The following is a 7,914-nucleotide window of genomic DNA, read 5'->3' on the forward strand; positions in this document are numbered from 1 at the left end:
TGTCAAAAAAGTTTCTCGTTTTGAGACAGAGGAAGTATACTACACTTGCTACATGAGACATCCAATCTCACACCCGCATGTGCCACTTTAGAAATTAACATTAAGACCTTGTTTACGGTGCAAGAATGTAGTAAGTTCTATGGTAAACTAGAAGAGGGCTACCCCCCCCCCCCCCCGACGCGCCTGCGAGCGCGTCACGAGGGATCCAGATCCACCGCCGGCGCTAGCCTCCCCCATCGTCCTCTCCTTCTCCTTGCCGCTGCCGGAGGGCGTTTGCCAGGCGAAGCCCATGCGGCGCTGGCAGTGGCGGGGCCTCTCTCCTTCCTCCCCTGGTCGGGATCTCGGCGACGCGGGCTGCCACTCATGGGGGTGCTGGGTCTGGCGGGGCCCCTGGCGGCGGGGACACATGGATCCGGGGGCGGCTGCGCTGGGAGGCGGCGGTGCACTGATACGTCTCCAACGTATCTACTTTTCCAAACACTTTTGCCCTTGTTTTGGACTCTAACTCGCATGATTTGAATGAAACTAGCCCGGACTGACGCTGTTTTCAGCATAACTGCCATGATGTTGTTTTATTTGTAGAAAACAAAAGTTCTCGGAATGTCCTGAAAATCCACGGAGGCACTTTTTGGAAAATATAAAAAATACTGGCGAAAGAATCAAGACCAGGGGCCCCACACCCTATCCACGAGGGTGGGGGGCGCGCCCACCCCCCTGGGCACGTCCCATATCTCGTGGGCCCCCTGAGGCTCCGCCGACCTCAACTCCAACTCCATATATTCCGTCTCATGGAGAGAAAAATTAGAGAGAAAGTTTCATCGCGTTTTACAATATGGAGCCACCGCCAAGCCCTAATCTCTCTCGGGAGGGTTGATCTGGAGTCCGTTCGGGGCTCCAGAGAGAGGGATTTGTCGCTGTCGTCATCATCAACCATCCTCCATCACCAATTTCATGATGCTCACCGTCGTGCGTGAGTAATTCCATCATAGGCTTGCTGGACGGTGATGGGTTGGATGAGATTTACCATGTAATCAAGTTAGTTTTGTTAGGGTTTGATCCCTAGTATCCACTATGTTGTGAGATTGATGTTGCTATGACTTTGCTATGCTTAATGCTTGTCACTAGGGCCCGAGTGCCATGATTTCAGATCTGATCCTATTATGTTTTCATGAATATATGTGTGGTGTTGATCCTATCTTGCAAGTATATAGTCACCTATTATGTGTTATGATCCGACAACCCCGAAGTGACAATAATCGGGATACTTCTTGGTGATGACCGTAGTTTGAGGAGTTCATGTATTCACTATGTGCTAATGCTTTGTTCTGGTTCTCTATTAAAAGGAGGCCTTAATATCACTTAGTTTCCGCTAGTACCCCGCTGCCACGGGAGAGTAGGACAAAAGATGTCATGCAAGTTCTTTTCCATAAGCACGTATGACTATTTACGGAATACATGCCTACATTACATTGATGAATCGGAGCTAGTTCTGTGTCACCCTATGTTATAGCTATTACATGAGGAATCGCATCCGACATAATTATCCATCACTGATCCAATGCCTACGAGCTTTTCACATCTTGTGCTTTGCTTATTTACTTTTCCGTTGCTATTTCTACAATCACTACACAACCCAAAAACATTACTTTTGCTACCGTTACCTTTATTATCATACTACTTTGCTACTAAATACTTTGCTGCAGATACTAAGTTATCCAGGTGTGGTTGAATTGACAACTCAATTGCTAATACTTAACAATATTCTTTGGCTCCCCTTGTGTCGAATCAATAAATTTGGGTTGAATACTTTACCCTCGAAAGCTGTTGCGATCCCCTACACTTGTGGGTTATCAAGACTAATTTCTGGCGCTGTTGCCGGAGAGCATCGCTCTATTCTCTGAGTCACTTGGGATTTATATCTGTTGATCACTATGAGGAACTTGAAAGACGAAAGAACCAAGATTTTGCCCTCAACTACGAAGGGAGGTAAGGAACTACCATCTAGCTCTGCACTAGATTCTCCTTCTGTTATTGGTAAGCTTGCGACACCTAAACCTGTTGCTGCTATGAATTCTGATATGTCGCATGTTATTGATGATGCCACTTCTGCTATGCATTATACTTATGATGAAACTACTTCTGTGTGTGATACTACTTTGCCATTAGGTGAATTTCTTGATGAACAACTTGCTAGGGCTAGAGAGAATGAAATTATTGAAGATGCTATTATTGATGATAGTGATGATGAAAGTTCTCCGAATGATTATGAATTGCATGTTGTTCCTGAGGGTTATGTTATGAATGAAGAAGCTGCTAGAGCTATCTTTGCTTGCAATGATAGATATGATCTTAAAAAGTTATTAGCTAAATGGAAGCAACAGTCTCTTAATGCTAGAATTAAACCTGACCCTGCTTTTGCTACTTCACCTATTTGTGTTACTGATAAGGATTATGAATTCTCTGTTGATCCTGAAATAATTACTTTGGTTGAATCTGATCCTTTTTATGGCCTTGAATCTGAAACTGTTGTGGCACATCTTACCAAGTTGAATGATATAGCCACCCTGTTTACTAATGATGAGAAGTCTCGCTATTATTATATCCTTAAGATATTTCCGTTCTCATTAAAGGGTGATGCTAAGACTTGGTTTAATTGTCTTGCTCCTGGTTGTGTGTGTAGTCCCCGGGATATGATTTATTACTTCTCTGCTAAATATTTCCCTGCTCATAAGAAACAAGCTGCCTTGCAGGAAATATATAATTTTGTGCAAATCGAAGAAGAGAGTCTCCCACAAGCTTGGGGGAGGCTTCTCCGATTACTAAATGCTTTGCCTGATCATCCTCTCAAGAAAAAAGAAATACTTGATATCTTTTATAATGGACTAACCGATGCTTCCAAGGACTACTTGGATAGTTGTGTTGGTTGTGTTTTCAGGGAAAGAACAGTCAACGAAGCTGAATTACTATTGAATAATATGTTGACTAATGAAAATAATTAGACTCTTCCTAAGCCAATTCCTGAACCAATTGAGCCAACCCCTGAGCCTATTCCTAAACCCACTCTGAAGAAGAGAGGTGTTTTATTTCTCAGTCCTGGAGATATGCAAGAGGCAAAGAAATCATTGAAAGAAAAAGGTATTAAAGCTGAAGATGTTAAGAATTTACCACCTATTGAAGAAATACATGGTCTTAATATACCGCTTGTCGAAGAACCACATTGTCTTGATAACCCGACACATGTAGTAAAGGTAAATTCTCTCTATAGATATGATAAAGTTGAAATCCCCTCTACTAAATTTCATAGCCCATGCTTAGATGAATTTGATGACTTTATGGCTAGACAAGAAAGTTTTAATGCTTATGTTGGTAGAGAGTTAAAGAATAATGCTTTCGAGATAGGATGTGTGAGCGATAATATGGCTAGAGTTAAAGGTGAACTCAAACTCATTAGCAAATATGCTTCTACGGTTGCTACTCAAGCTGAGCAAGTACTTAAAGCTCAAAATGATTTGCTTGATGAATTAAATAATAAAAATGACTTTGCTGTTAGAGTGGCTACTAGAACTGGTAGAATGACTCAGGAACCTTTGTATCCTGAAGGCCACCCTAAGAGAATCGAGCAAGATTCTTAGAGAAATAATTTAGAGGCACCTAGTTCTTCCAAAAAGAAGAAAAATAAAAATGATAGGACTTTGCATGCTTCTAGTGAACCTGCTGTAGACACATTTGAGAATCCCAATGATATTTCTATTTGTGATGCTAAAACATAGTCGGGTGATGAACATCAACCTAGTGATAATGTTAATGATAATGTTCATGTTGATGCTCAACCTAGCAAAAACAATGATGTAGAGATTGAACCTGTTGTTGATTTTGATAACCCACAATCAAAGAATCAACGTTATGATAAGAGAGATTTTGTTGCTAGGAGGCACGGTAAAGAAAGAGAACCATAGGTTCAGAAACCCATGCCCTTTCCTCCTAAACCATCCAAGACAAAGGATGATGATGATTTTTTGCGCTTTGCTGAAATGATTAGACCTATTTTCTTACGTATGCGCTTAACTGATATGCTTAAAGTAAATCCTTATTCTAAGTATATGAAGGATATCATTACAAATAAAAGAAAGATATCGGAAGCTAAAATTTCCACCATGCTTGCTAATTACACTTTTAAGGGTGGAATACCAAAGAAACTTGGAGACCCCGGGGTACCAACTATACCATGCTCCATTAAAAAAAATTATGTTAGAACTGCTTTATGTGATCTTGGAGCCGGTGTTAGTGTTATGCCTTCCTCTTTATATCGTAGACTTGAATTGAATAAGTTGACACCTACAGAAATATCTTTGCAAATGGCCGATAAATCAACTGCCATACCTGTCGGTATTTGTGAGGATGTGCCTGTTGTGGTTGCAAATGTCACTATCTTAATGGACTTTGTTATTCTTGATATTCCCGAGGACGATAGTATGTCGATTATCCTTGGTAGACCTTTTTTGAATACTACAGGGGTTGTTATTGATTGCAACAAAGGCAATGTCAATTTTCATGTTAATGGTAATGAGCATACGGTACACTTTCCAAGGAAACAATCTCAAGTTCATAGCATCAATTCTATTGGAAAAGTTCCAACTATCATTATTGGAGATTTTGAATTCCCTCTTCCTACTGTTAAGAAAAAGTATGATATTCTTATTATTGGGGATGTTCATATCCCCATTGAGGTAATTTAGTGTTATTCGAAAATTCTCCGGTTACGTGTTATTCAGAATGAGTTTGTTAACAAGACTTGATCAACCTTGTTAGTGGATTCATTTTGATGATCACGAGATGGATGAAACTAGAAGGCACAACCTTCTGTACCCTCTTTTTACTTTATGTTATTTAGAATAAATAAAGCAAAAATAGTATTATCCGTCTGTTTTCTGAATTATCCGTGCATTAAAAAAATCCCGAAAATAAAAGTGCTCCAAATGCCCTGCAAATTTAGTATGATTTTTTATGGAATATTTGAGGATTTTAGGCACTGAAATCACTGCAGGAGGGGCAAGCACCAGGCCACGAGAGTGGAGGGCGCGCCCACCTACCCTGGGCGCCCCCCCCTATCTCGTGGGCCCCTGGTGGCCCCCCTCCACTTATGCCAGCACCCACACACTCCATCTTCTTCCCAAAAAAATCCCAATCCAGCTCAAGCACGAGTTCTATCTCATTTTGCTGCGATTTTCGATCTCCTTGCTCAAAGCTCCATTCATAAAACTGCTTTCGGAGATTGTTGCTTGGTATGTGACTCCTCCAATGGTCCAATTAGTTTTTGTTCTAGTGCTTTTTCATTGCAAATTTTTGCTGCATAGGTGACCATGTTCTTGAGCTTGCATGTTAAATTTATGAGGTCTCAAGTAATTCTAATGCATGATATAGGCTCTAGGCACATGTAGGAGTAGTTGCTACCAATCTTGTTTAGTTTTATTCACTTTTATTTTGAAGTTACTAAAATTTCAGAAATTTTTCAGGAAAAAAATTATGTCTAGGAGAATCTACCAAGGTGGTTCCTCGGTAAAGAAAGGACCCAGGATTGCTATACGAGAGCAACATGTTGAATTACCGAGGGGCGCAGATGTACGAGCTTGTGAGTGGCCATCCGACAATTTTATGGCCAAAGCAGGCTTTAAGGAGGAATTTGACGCGTATGTGCATAATGCTGATCTGGAGGACTTCTTACAAGATAAGTGTCCTCGGTACTATCAATTAACTGATTCATTTGTGCGAAGGTTTAAATATAACTGTACACGTAATTCTCCTAGTGTCCTATTTGATATCTATGATACATCTTATACCATGGACTTAGAGGATTTTACAACTGCTTCCAAACTTCCACACTGGGGTAATATTAATGATCCCCACAAATCTGAATTTAGAGACTTTCTTTCTAGTATTACCGTGGGAGAATCTAGGGACATAGCACAAGCTACCATAGGGAGCATTCATTTTCCGGCTATACATTATTTTGCTCTCTTCATTGGTAGATGCATTAACGGTAAAGACGAAGCATGTCATATGTGTGCCCCTGATTTTTGTGTCCTCAAGAGTGCTGTGTTAGGTTATAAAGGTTATAACTTGGGGGCAATAGTTGCACATAGGTTTCAGAATAATGGTAGAGCTGGAGATTTATTTGGAGAAATTTATGCAACCCGTGTAGCAAATTATCTTGGTATAGCCCCACGAGAGGGGGGTATGATGTTACCTCCTGCTTATTTAGATTATGACGCTATGGTCCATCATCATTTTCTTAGGAGGAATGAACAATTCCTCCAATATCGACTAATCTATGACAGACGCAATGTCGTCCATGTCACTCTTCCTGCTCCTCTCCTTTTTTATTATCAGGCAAAAGAAAGATATGTTGTTACTAGGGAGGAAGCAACTGAACATGAGGGGAGAGCGGAGGCAGCTCGCCAACATGCCGCAGCTTAGGAGGCAATTGCTGTTGCATCTCAGTACGACCCCAGCTACAACTATACATATATCAGCCAGGCGGTCCTTGGTATTAGACCAACTTAGGCCAAAAGCCTAAGCTTGGGGAAGTACGTATTTCTCACTGACTTTACATTTATGTTTACACACTATTCTAGTCGTCAGTGCTCATACTCTTTCATTGTATTATCCATGCTAGTTTAAATTTCTTTTTCTAGTTTCTTCTTGTGTGTTTGATAACCTTAAGAAAAACCAAAAAAAATAGTTAGTTTAATTTCCATGCTTGTAGTAGAATTAAAATGAAAACCCAAAAAGATTTCTCGTTCTTCTTCTTACTTGTTGGGAGCTTTCCCGTGTAAATAATTTTCTTTTCTTTTCTTTTCTTTGGGGGTCGAGAGTAGAAAATCATATTGAGAATGTTTAGTGGCTCTCATATGCACGATTGTTTATTTAACTTAGAGCCCATATTACCTTGTCTTCTCTCTCTTGAGTTGAATGCTTGCAGATTCCAGCTTAGTCCAATGCACGTGCACTATTATTATTATACACATCGTTCGGTCGTGCAAGTGAAAGGCAATAATGACGATATATGATGGACTGATTGAGAGGAGAAAAGCTGGTATGAACTCGACCTCTCTTGTTTTTCTAAATATGATGAGTTCATCGTTCTTGATTCAGCTTATTATGAAGTAAACATATTTGCAATGACACTTAGAGATTATAGTTGCTTGTGCCATGCTTGATTAGCTATGAGTTATAATGGTCTACCTTGCGTGCCAACATGCTACTAGAATGATTATGATGTGGTATGATGGGATGGTATCCTCCTTTGAATGAATTGAGTGACTCGACTTGGCACATGTTCACGCATGTAGTTGAAACAAATCAACACAGCCTTCATGATATTTATGTTCATGGTAGATTATATCCTACTCATGCTTGTACTCGGTGTGAATTAATTTTAATGCATGTTTATGACTGTTGTCGCTCTCTCAGTTGGTCGCTTCCCAGTCTTTTGCTAGCCTTCACCTGTACTAAGTGGGAATACTGCTTGTGCATCCAAACTCCATAAACCCCAAAGTTATTCCATATGAGTCCACCAAACCTTCCTATATGCGGTATCTACCTGCCGTTCCAAGTAAATTTGTATGTGCCAAACTCCAAACCTTCAAATGAAATTCTGTTTTGTATGCTCGAGCAGCTCATGTTTCAACTAGGGTTGTCTTTATCTTCCATGCTAGGTGGGCTATTCTCAAGAGGAGTGGACTCCGCTCCTCATTCACGAGAAAGGGCCGGTAACCGGGATGCCCAGTCCCATGATCCAAAAAGATCAAAGAAAATCAATATAATTAAACAGAACTCCCCCAGGTCTGTTGTTAGTTGGAGGCACTCGTTGTTTCGAGCAAGCCATGGATTGATGCTTGTTGGTGGTTGGGGGAG

The sequence above is a fragment of the Triticum dicoccoides genome, chromosome 3B, assembly GCF_002162155.2.
Source record: "Triticum dicoccoides isolate Atlit2015 ecotype Zavitan chromosome 3B, WEW_v2.0, whole genome shotgun sequence".
Lineage (NCBI taxonomy): Eukaryota > Viridiplantae > Streptophyta > Magnoliopsida > Poales > Poaceae > Triticum > Triticum dicoccoides.